This window comes from Dermacentor variabilis, chromosome 8 (genome assembly GCF_050947875.1).
Source record: "Dermacentor variabilis isolate Ectoservices chromosome 8, ASM5094787v1, whole genome shotgun sequence".
Lineage (NCBI taxonomy): Eukaryota > Metazoa > Arthropoda > Arachnida > Ixodida > Ixodidae > Dermacentor > Dermacentor variabilis.
Genome location: NC_134575.1, coordinates 143812168 through 143824459, shown reverse-complemented (window position 1 = coordinate 143824459; position 12292 = coordinate 143812168). Strand labels below are relative to the sequence as shown.

The 12292-nt window shown below is 49.0% G+C and overlaps 1 non-coding gene across 1 annotated transcript; it reads left to right on the top strand.

The window, feature by feature from the left end:
* The first annotated feature begins 10190 nt into the window (after nt 1-10190).
* TRNAI-AAU (transfer RNA isoleucine (anticodon AAU)) lies at nt 10191-10264 on the top strand. The gene has a single exon. It is a non-coding gene; the product is annotated as a tRNA-Ile (tRNA).
* The last annotated feature ends 2028 nt before the right edge of the window (nt 10265-12292 follow it).

Genomic DNA, 12292 nt, shown 5'->3' with positions numbered 1-12292 from the left:
TGTTTGCGACCTTTATTTCGGGATCGCAGTGGGAACGCACAAGCCGGTGCAATTTGTTTCATAAGGTGAGAAATGGTGGGCTAGGGCTCTCACACCTATTTTTCAAGCAGCTGGTGAGCAGATTCTTCTTTGTGCGGGGCCAAACTGATGTGTTTTTGAGAACTGTGATCCTAGCACGATTGCACGATTATCTCTATCTGACTTTGTCTTATCATCTGTTTCTTTGAGAGCTGGACCGGTCAGTCCTTATTTGCGTGAAGTGGTTACTTCTGTACGCCTGCTCAAGGCAAGGTTTTCATATGAATACTTGTGTGATGTCACGAAAAAGCGTTTTTATTCTGATATTCTCGATGTATTTTTACCATTATCGGTTTACCGAGCTGCCTACAGGCTAGGTCCTGAGCGCGATGTGCTAAAGCGTGTTAAAAAAAATGCCAGTGAGACCTTCTGTTAAAACGTTCTTTTTTCAAATACATGCCGACACCCTCCCTGTAAAGCCATGGTTACAAAGTATAGGTCTTTTTGTACCTTGGTCGGTAAACTACTTAATCTGTAATAAGCCGGAAACAATAGAGCATATTTTCCTTGACTGCCATGACGCCGTATTTCTGTGGGACGTCCTACAAAGAACACGTCAAAAAGAGTTGCCGATAAACCCTTTTGGAATCCGGTTTCTTCCGCGTGCAGAAACAGAGGAAGTGCCGAGTGATATGCTAATGCTGCTTTGCATGTATAGCGTATGGAAGACGAGAATGGATATCAGGCATGGTCATACAAAGGCTCACTCAGCAGGACACTATTTTGCTGAGAGTACTATATACACACGCGACTTGTTCAGAGCACTATGTGGACCCCCGGAATGGCTACCGGTACTAGACCAATTGGCTTCTGTGAAGCCGTTTTAAACGCCTTACACTGGCCGAGCTGTGGCTCGTGTTTTTAGCATATGTACATGTCGTGTATTTGATCTTTTTGTTTTCATTTGTGAAAAGGCAATAAAGAAAGAAAGCTAGCTCAGTCAGTTAGAGCATGGTGCTAATAACGCGAAGGTCGTAGGTTTGATCCCTGCGCAGGCCACGACGTTTCTTTTTATGCATATCCCAATGGCTACCTTCCTTAATTAGTTACATTTTATTTTCTTACCTGATGCAAATACCCATCCCTCTCACTTTGCCGTCGCCGCCTACGCGCACGGAAAATGACTCGCTCTTGTCTTTTGATTTGCCGCGCCATTGCTCTCACTCGGCCTGCTAGCTCAGTGGATTCGGCTTTCTCCCGCGCTAGCGAGCGGACGCGCCGATCATGAGCTCCGTAGGAGCGGCTTCAGCGGCCCAGCAGGGCCGCGGTGCCAGGAGTTTTGCCTCAGAAGATCCGGAATACCAAGTTTTGCTGCCTCAGTTGCCGAGAGGTCGGATAGTTTTAAATACAGTTTTTCTGCATGCGGATGTGCGTGCCACGCCGTATCGTGTGGATCATTTCCGAGATGCGTTGGCTAGCTTAGGCCTACTTCCTGATGTCAGTCGCCCTAGGGGCGTATCAGATGAGCCACGTTTGGGCGGTGACTTTCAAGAGCGACGAAGGCGTGAAGAGGCTTTCAAGCGCCAAAAACCTCAAGGTGAATGAACATCGGTGCATTGTCGCTGATCCAGCCAATCAGGCCGTGCGGCTGAAGATGCATTGGATGCTTCATAACGTGTCGGACGAGGATATACGGACAGACCTGTTACCGTTCTGAAAGGTCACGGACGTTTTCCATGAAAAGAGGCGTGTTCAAGGAGTTTGAGATAAAGCATCGTTGACACGGGCGGTGTCCCTGGTTCTGAATACGGGTATGACCGTAGAAGACGTGCCCCATCAACTTCGTGTAGCTGGTGAGCAGATCCTAGTTTTGGTACCGGGCAGAGCACCCCTTTGCCGGAAGTGCCGAAACACCGGACATGTCCGACGTGACTGCCGCGTCCCGGATGTGCAGTATGCCGTCGCTACGGCCACCAGGATACGGAATGTGTTAAGCCTTACGCATCCGTCGCAGGACCTGCGCTTCGAGAGGACGTGGCTGACCTGTTAATTGACGAGGCTGACGTTGATGAAGCTTCGCGCGCGCTAGTATCACCGGCGGACACCGTTGCAACACCTTCTGTGTCGGCTGCTAAATCCACGAATTTGGCAAATGTGCTGCCTACGGACCAGAAAGATGCAGTGCAAAGGGCATGCGACGAAGGAGCCAAAGAAGAATCGGCCGCAAAATCCGCCACTGCCGAGGAGGCCGCCACGGAGCACGGACCGGCAACTCCCTTGATGGACGTCGAAGAATCGAGTGCAAGCAATGCGGCTATGAAAAGAGCGAGGGACTCGACCGGCAGCCTGGACGGCAACCTTGACAACGGGGCCAGAGACGAGCCGCCGCCAAAAGCGCAGGTGGGTCGTCGTGTGCCCGTGCGCCTGAAGCCAAACATCCCGCCGGACAGACGGCCGGCGGCAAAGCCGCCTAAGTAGGACCCGGCGCGTACTGGGGTGCCCGGACTTACGTCGTGAAGAGATGGCGTCCTTTTTGAAATCAGGCTTCGCGTACGCTCTAAAGGTACGCGTGTGGATCGAGCGGTTTTCAGTGGAAAAGTTATGCATGCAATTTTTTCTACAGTGTGTCCGGATCGCTTGTTCTTCTGCGCCACCGTGCGATCGGCTTGCTTTTGCAGGTAAATGGCGGTGAAACTAGAGAGAGCATTGAGAGTTGCCACGTTAAATGTTCGGGGCCTTGGAGCGCGAAGGAGGCAATATCAACTTAGCCGCCTGTGTATCGAAAAGGAACTCGATGTAGTTGCCTTACAAGAAACTAAGGTCGAAATGCAAGAGCAAACCGATCGCATGGTGACGCCTTTCACGGCGCATTACAATGTGTGCGTGCGCCGTGCGAATGGCACATCACGCAGATGTGCGCTGTTAATACGGAAGAGTGCTGGTATTATTGAAGAAAGTGTAACTGTTTGTGAAACTGGTCGCTTGCTTATTGTAGATTTTTCTTTTTCTCACAATTTGCGGCGGCTCGTATGCGTTTATGTGCCAAGCAATGTGAATGATCGATTTTTGTTTTTTGAATGTATCGAGCAATATCTAAAGTGCGATCGCTTCAGCATATTTCTTGGTGATATTACCAGTGTGTGTTCTGCGGAAGACCGACTAAATAGGCAAAGGGTTGGCGATAAAGCGCTCTCCTTTTGAGCAGACTAATTGAAGACCACAACTTAGAAGATGTGGGCCTAGTCCTCACTGATGGTATGATTCCGCAGTACACGCACATTCAGCGAAATAACCGAGCAAGGCTGGACAGAGTGTATGTTTCTGACGACTTGATCACCCTTTATAATAGTTATAACGTCGCACCGCAATCGTTCACGGACCATAGCTTGGTAAGCTTCTCGATTGGGGAAAAGTAAAAAGAAGACGAAAAGCTGCTTGATGATGAACCATTTGTGCGCAGAGTTAAGGAAAAGATAACAGAGTTGATGACAAATGAGGATGAATATTTTATTGCTACATGGGAGGAACTTAAGATTCAAGTTAAGTTCATTGCAATAGAAAGAGGAAGCAGCCTTCAGCACGATAAATTACAGAAACAAAGAGAGCTGCAAAGACAGCTAGAATATCTGTCAAGCGCACAAAATGCGGATCACGATCAATTAGCTGGAAACGTAAAGAAAGTAAGACACGAGCTTGAAGTTATCGACTCCGAGCGTTACAAAGCAGCAGTTATACGCGCTAGAAGCGAACGCCTACGGATGGGTGAGATACCAAACAAACGGGCAATGAGCGATGAAAAGCGTCACGCGTCAAGAAATGAGATCCAACAGATACGTCTTCAAAGCGAGGCGACGTCAGACGCTTCGTCGATTGAGAAAGCTTTTGTGGAGCACTATCGCGAATTGTTCGGCAATGTGACACGTTCTGGACTGGTCTTCGAGAGTGAATTCATGAGCGAAATGCCAAGGTTGGATGACGACGTTAGAGAAAGTCTTGAGAGACCAATAGCTGTGTCCGAGATCGAAAGGGCGTTAGAAGAGCTGCCATGAGGCAAATCGCCAGGGCCGGACGGCCTAGGCGCCGCTTTTTACAAGGCATTTAGTCAGGAGTGTGCGTGTATATTGCACCGACTACTCTCAGAGGCGTATGAATTTAAAAAAAGCACCACCCTCATTCCGGACTTCACACATAGTATTAATTCCGAAAACCGATGACCGCGAAAAGCTCCTTTCAGTAGGTTCATACAAACCGATAAGTCTGACCAACACAGATTACAAAATATTTATGAAAGTACTGGCTCGACGACTTCAAAGCGTGATTCAGCAGCTTGTAGGGCCACGCCAGACGTGTGTCATTAAAGGCCGCACCATTTTCACGAACACCCACATTGCAAGGAATCTGCTCGAATGTTGTGATGCCATTGGGGGTCGGGTGGCCATGTTGCAGCTAGACCTTGCGAAGGCGTTCGACCGGGTGTCACATGAGCTGCTTTTCGCTATACAGAAGTACTGTAATGTTGGGAGCCTCATTGTAGATGGCGTTAAAATATATATTGTTAATAAGTGTCTTAGTTCGCGGGTGCCAGTCCGCTCGTCTGTACGGCAAGGCTGTCCCTTGTCTCCTTTGCTTTTTGCCCGGTACCTCGAGCCCTTTTGTGTGGCAGTCATACGGGATGAAAACTTTCGTGGTTTTAGGCTGCACGCCGCAGAAGTTAAAATGCTAGCTTATGCAGATGACGTCGCCGTCTTTTGTGAAGACAGGGAAAGCGTGGTCGAGGCTGTCCGCCTCGCAAGATCCTTGTGTAGGTATACTGGTGCCCAGATAAACTTCGAAAAAAGTGTTGGGATATGGCATGGAAGCTGGACGCGACACCCACAAAATTCGCCGGTATGCAGTGGACTGCAGTTTCCTCACTGTATCTAGGAGTGCTCCTTGAGCACTATCGGGACTCGACGCAGTTGTGGACCGGACAGATAGAATCAATGAAAGAAAAGATAAAAGGATGGCAGGGCCTGGGATTGTCAGTGTTTGCACGTGCTTTAGCTTGCAGTGTTTTTTTTTTTGATTGCCAAACTTTGGTACATACTGCAAGTAATGTTCATGTCCCGTGTAAACGTTCAAAAAATGCATCGAGTGTTTGGTATATCTTCATCTGGAACTCCACTTGGGAGCGATCCAGCCGAACAAATCTTTTTGGCACATTTCGAAATGGGGGCCTTGGGCTCTCGTACTTGTTCATTAGACAGATCGTATCGCGGTTCATCTTCCTGCGAGATGAAAGAAATGTTTTTCTCCGTACAGTCATTCAGGTGAAAATGGCAACAGAACGGCCTGAATTTGTTGTGTCCACATCTAGTGTTATCAGTAGAAGAGCGACTAGTTACTATCGTGAAGTCGTTGAATCATTTAGAATACTCTGCGCACGTTTTTCGCTGGAGTATTTGTGCTCAGTGAGAAGAAAGAAACTGTACGCAGATTTAGTTGACAGCATGTTACCTATCCCACTGTATAGGGGTGTTCACTGTGGAGGCCCAGGGAAAGATGTGCTGAAACTAGTCAAAAGGATGCCTGTAAGACCTGCTGCGAAAACTTTCTTTTTCCACCTACACACGAACACCCTCTCGTTAAAGTATGGCTAGAACAGAAAGGAATATTCTTACCCTGGACTACCAATTGCCTGCTGTGTAAAAAGCCTGAAACAATTGAACACGCCTTCATTGAGTGTTGGGACGCTGTCTTTCACTGGGGCATCTTGCAGCGCACTCTTAGAAAAGAACTCCCCGCAAACCCCTACGGAATTCGGATCCTTCCAGTTGAAAGTGATGACGGGCCACCGTTCGACATGTTCATGTTGCTGGGCCTCCACAGCTTGTGGAAGACAAGAATGGCTGTACGTCATGCTGATGTGAATGTGTGCTCTGCGCGAGAGAACTTCATTGAAAGTATGTCACTATAACGAGAAGTGTATCGTGCACAAGGCGAAACCCCAGACTGGGTTAGCATCCTTGATGAGCTGGTGTGTCTCAAGATATTTTAGCGACCATACCACCTGATGTGATGTGGGTGCACTGTGTATATGAATTTGTATTTTTGTGTGTGTTAGTGTCTAAGCAGGCAATAAAGAAAAAGAAGGCCTGCTAGCTCACTTTGTTTGCTTATACAACACACTGCGATGTCATCTGCATATGCCAAGAGCTTGACTTCGGTGTCTGCCAAGCTATAGCCGCGTATTTGATCATTTTGAATTATGGCCAAACACATAGTTTCTATGTAAATTCCAAACAAAAGAGGACGGACGGGGCAGCCCTGACGCACAGAACGCATGACGTTAATGGGGGCCCCCAATGATTTATTCACAATTACTCGTGTTGTGCAGTTCTGGTACGCCAACGCCACTTCCTCAGCGATGATGGAACCAATATTAACGTGATCCAAAATGGCAAACAAAATACCATGCGAGACACAATCAAAGGCTTTCTCGAGGTCAAGCTGAAGCACTGCGACTCCGCCCAAGGTGACGTCGCAGCACTCGAGCACGCACCGCATCGTGTGAATATTCGAAAAAATCGACCTTCCTTTGATCCCACACGTTTGGTGAACGGAGACAATTTCCTTTATTACAGTTTGAAGTCTGGCTGCCCAAACCTCCATGAAAATTTTATAATCTACATTGGTTAGATATATCGGCCTGTAAGATGTCACTAGCCTAAGTTTCTCCACTTGATCACTCTTAGGGAGGAGTATGGTATGCGCTTTGCCAAAAGGTGGCAAAGCTTTGTTCTCATACGCATCATTAAACAGCTGTGTTAGCAACGGTGACAGTTCCTTCTTGAAAGCTTTATATAAACAAGCGCCCAGGCCGTCAGGTCCTGGTGACTTGCCTTGATTCAAATCATCAATTGCCTTTTCAACTTAGCTTTCTGTTATTTTCTCTTCTAATCGTTCTTTTGTGTCGTCACTCAATCGCGGCATGCAACCGAGGAAGACCTTTTTGAACTCGTCTACATTCGCTTCTTGAAACGCAAAAAGGGACTGGTAATACTCGAAAAACGCTTAGCCTATACTCTTACTGTCGTCGGCAATTGTGCCATTCCATAGAATCTTATCGACGTGATTCCTTCGACCTTGCGCTTTTTCAAGTCCTAGCGCCCTTTTAGTGGGCGTCTCTCCACCTACTAATGCATTTGCTCTTGCGCGCACAATCGCTCCTTGGTACCGTTCTTTGTCGAACTGTTCGATTTTTTCTTTAATGGTTCGCACATCTTGTTTATACGCCCCTGGCTCTTCGCACTCAAGCGCTATCAGCTGCATAAGTGTCTTTCGCAAGCCCCTTTCTTTCATTTCCTTCTCAAACTTTAAACAGCTCGATCTTTCACAGGCTTTCATTTTTAAGTTTTGTTTGAACGCTTCCCATTTCTCAGCTGTAGTTTGACTATTTTCCTCACGAACCTCCCTAACGGCCTCATGTACTGCCTCTACAAATGGTTGGTCTTTTAGTAGTAAGGCGTTCATTTTCCATAGGTCCCAATTAAAAGATTCTCTCTTCGTCTCCGTGCCTATGTTACATTTCACCAAGCAGTGATCTGAGAACGATACTGGTGCCACAGAATAACTATGGCACTTTGGAAACATGTCTTGCGATATGTACATGCGGTCTAACCTCGCGTGACTAATACCTTGAAATCGCGTGTACATTACTTCCCGCTCCCCCTCCAGACACTCGCAGACATCGTCCAGTTCATTTTCACTGATTAGTTTAGTCAACACATTGCTGCTTCTGTCACGAACACCGGCATTATTGGCTCTATCCCGAGCACTCAAAACACAAATAAAAACCCCCAACAAAATCATGCACTTATTGCTGCTAATATACTGAAAAAAGTTCTCAAAAAATAAGGTGCGCTCTTCTACAGAATTCGGCGCATATATGCACATGACTCGAAATTCAATTTCGCGATAAACAAAATCACAATAAACAATTCTTCCGGACTGACATGAAAATATACTTTGAACAACAAGGTCAGGCAACTTCTTTACAAACAGAACACAACCGGCGGACGTCCCTACCGCGTGACTCACGACCGCATAATATCTAGTCGTGAAACGCCGCACCATGCTCCCGGTCTCCTCCTCTCCGTCAACCTTGGTCTCCTGGACGGCTAGTACGTCTATGTCTTGGTCAGTGACCAACCGTAGGACCTGACTTTGCCTACGACTAGCCGCCAACCCTCTCACGTTTAATGTGGCGATACTAAGTGACGGTAAGAGAGCCATCTTAACTAAGAAAAAAAGTAGGCCCGGAGCATGGTGCTTACCCTTCACGACTAGCCCTCGGCTAGCCGCCTCCGGGACCTTCCGGCTTGCTGGCGTGGGTCGCCGTCACCACTTTGACAACAGGCTTTTTTCCAGGCGGAATATTAGGTTTTGGTTTGAAGCCCATCCGCCTCCCATGAGGCGCCTTCGGCGGTGGCCCCTCGTTGGTGCTGGTTGCACTACCGTCCCGGTCCTTGGTCGCGTCGTGGGGGCGCTTGACTGGGGCACCGAGAGTTGCAGTCTGCTCACCGTCGTTGGTGTCCTCATCCTGCAGCATTGCTGTCGTGTCATCATCGGGTGCCTCGTCGTTAACGCCCCCCGCAGCATGACCCACTGAAGACAGGACCTGTACCGTCTTGCTCGTCTTCTCGCCAGCCTCAGCCACCGTGCCTTCTGCGCCGACGGTGGATGTCCCACTGACTGTCGCTGTCGGATAAGCGACAGTCAGTGGAAACGATAGGCGTAGTGAAAAGTTTTTGTGGTGTGACGGGCAGTAGAGTGAACTGGGGGAAGTCCCTCGGTTTGTGGCACGGAGAGTGGTCTTCCGCCCCGGACAATTTTGCAAATGTGAACTGGATGAAAACCCCGACCAAGTATCTAGGTGTTCCCATGGAGAGTTACAAAAATAACGACGAATACTGGATGAACCAAACAAAAGAAACTAGAGAAAAAGCAGAAAGGTGGAAAGGCATCAACCTGTCCATTTTCGCTAAGGCAACGGTGTGTAACATGTTTTTTATTACGAAGTTGTGGTACGTCATGCAAACGATGTACTGTTCAAGAGTAAACGTGCAAAAGCTGCACGAGTGTTCGCGGTTTTTATCTGGGGCTCTACCTGGGAAAGGTGTAGCCGAACAAATCTGTTCAGGCACGTGAAGGAAGGGGGGCTGGGCTTGGCGCATCTTTTTGTTCGATAGCTTGTCAACCGCTTTTTGTATTTTCGCGATGTGCGCGATCCTGTTTTGCGCACCGTATGTTCGCTCAGGTTGAGCGACGCACTGCCTGCATATGTTGTTAGTACGGCAAGCATGACCGGAACACTGCGTGGTTATTTTAAGGAAGTGGCCGACAGTGTCCGTTTCCTTTCAGTTCGTTTTGCAAACGATTATCTGTGTCACGTGAAAAGGAAAAGACTGTATAAAGATGTGTGCGACATTGTGTTCCCAGTGCCGTTATACAGAGCCATATACAGTGGAGAGCCAGGACAAGACGTCCTTAAACGGGTGAAACGAATGCAGGTGCCACCAGGGGTTAAAACCTTCTTTTTTAAGCTCCACACAGGAACGCTCTCTGTGAAGACTTTTGCGGAAGAACGAGGCTGTCTTGTGCCGTGGGGATGCCACTGTTTGATCTGTCAGAAGCCGGAGACCATTCATCATGTTTTCTTGCATTGCTGAGTGGCGGTTTTCTTATGGGACGTTTTAAAGCGAACGCTGAAAAAGGAGTTACCGGTGGACCCCCAAGGGATCAGGTATCTGCCAATTAAAGATGAAGACGGAGTACCATATGATTTTATTATGTTGAACGCCCTCGACTCTATATGGCGAGCTCGCATGGCCGGGTACCATTGTGACGCCGACGCTCCGCCAGCGCGTATATATTTCAGAGTGTGTATGTCAGTATATATTGAAATGCAGAAAATGCAAGAGTGTGTTCCGGATTGGCTGTCGAGGCGCGAACCTCTGACAGTCATGAAGGAATTTTAATTTGACGACGTCAGTCCTATGCGGATGGACGGCTTCGTTGCGCTTTTTTGTTTCTTGCCTTCCTTTTCCTCTTGTAAAGGCTTGCATTTGTGTCATGAGTGTGAAATTCATATGTGCGATGTTATATTGAAAACCGGTAATAAATAAAAAAAAGGCCTGCTAGCTCAGTCGGTTAGAGCGTCGTGCTAATAACGCGAAGGTCGCAGGTTCGATCCCTGCGAAGGCCACGATGTTTCCTTTTATGCATATTCCAATGGCTACCCACCTCATTTTTTACATTTTATTTTCTTACGTGATGCAAATAGGCATCCCTCACTCTTCGCCGTCGCCGCCTACCCGCGCGCAAAATGACTCGCCCTTGTCTTTTGGCTTGCCGCGCCATTGCTGTCACTCGGCCTGCTAGCTCAGTCATTCTGCTTCCGGCAGCCGAGCTGTACGGAAGTGTGAATCTTGGGCTCCGAAGGAGCGGCTTTTGCGGGCACTCGTCGCGGTAACAGGCTTATCGACGATAACGAGGAAGCGAGCTACCAGTTTATTTTGCCTCCACTGCCCAAGGAACCTGTCGTGAAAAACACCGTGTTTTTGCATGGCGACGTGCGAGCAAGGCCCTATAGGGTTGAAGACTTCCGAGATGCACTCGTCCCGACTGGATTGCTGCAGAAAGTCATTGTCCTTGGAGCCTACCAGATCAATCATGCATGGGGAGTCACCTTCTCGAGTGACGAGGCAACGAAAAGGATGCTGGCGTTGAAAGAGCTCAACCTGAAGGGGCGTCGCTGCGTTATCGTCGACCCTCAAGACCAACAGGTACGCCTCCGCCTTCATTGGCTGCTGGAATGGGGTGGCGGACGCATATATATAGGCAGCGCTAGCAGCCTTTGGCAAGGTCGTGGAAGTGACGAGAGAACGATGGCGTGTCAGAGGCGCAGGCGACAAGGACTCAACGTCGCGGACCGTTCTGTTGAAGTTGAAGAGCGGGATGAAAGTCGATGACCTCCCCCACCAAATCCGAGTTGCCGGTGACTGGCCCTTGTCGTAGCGCCTGGACGGCCGATGCAGTGCCTACGATGCAAGGGTGTCGGACACGGCCGTCGCGAGTGTAAGGTGCCGCGTTGCGCTCGATGTCGCAGCTTTGGACACTCGGAAGATCAGTGTGTGCGCACGTACGCTGGAGCTGTTGGGCCACCAGCGAACGAGGTCGTCGTGCAGATGAGGATGGACGCTGCTGATGCCGAGGACGCTGCAAAGGGGGATGGTGGAGAAGGAGAGCGCCAGCAATGCAGAGGCGACATCGAAGGTAGCGAAAAATACAGAAGATGCATTTGTTACCTTCGAAAAGAAAGATGGGACGACAACGGGCCCTTCATAAGAGCGGGAGAAAAGCAAGGAAAACGGCCTTGTAGTTGATGAAGCCGCATGCGGGACAGAAGGTGGGAATCCGCCGCCAACCAGCGACCCTATGGATTCCAGCGGCAACGCTACCTTTAAGAGGCCGCTGGACGCTACCGACGGGAAAACAGCTGCGAAGAACGGGCCACCTGCATAGACAACTTTGACTAGAAGGAGCAGCTTCAAGCCCTCTCCGAACATTCATCGGGATAGGAAGTCCGGCGACAAGCCACAGCCGGACGGCTGTGGCTTGTCCACACCCGACCACCGGACGGTCCCGGAGGCGTCTAGCCGCTGGCTAGACGTTGTGGTGAGCACCATGCTCCGGGCCTCTCTTACTTTCCCGTATTAGCAATGGCAACCAACCCAACGCTTAGCTTAGGCACGCTAAACATGAGAGGTCTGGCCGCCAAGCGTAAACAAAGCCAAGTGTACCGGATGATGGTGGACCAAGACCTCGACGTTCTGGCCGTGCAGGAGGCAAAGGTTGAAGGGGAGGACTAGACCCGGGGCATGGTGCTAAGGTTTACGTGTTTGTACTACGCGGTAGTGAGCCATGCTAAAGGTGCGTCGGCGGGTGTTATTTTATTTATTAGGAAACTTCCCGGCTTATCTATCGAAAATTATTTTCATGCCCTTCAGGCAGGTTAGTGTACGTTGACATTAATGTTGGTAATGATTCGTGGCGTGTTCTGTGTGTATATACGCCCAGTGTTTGTGAAGAGCGCACTCTGTTTTTTTCATCCTTAAGGACGCACATTTGCATGAACAGAAAACTGATATTTCTGGGGGATTTTAATTGTGTACTCCGAGATCGGGACAGAACAGGCCGATGAACAAATGACAAAACCTGCCATGTCCTTACT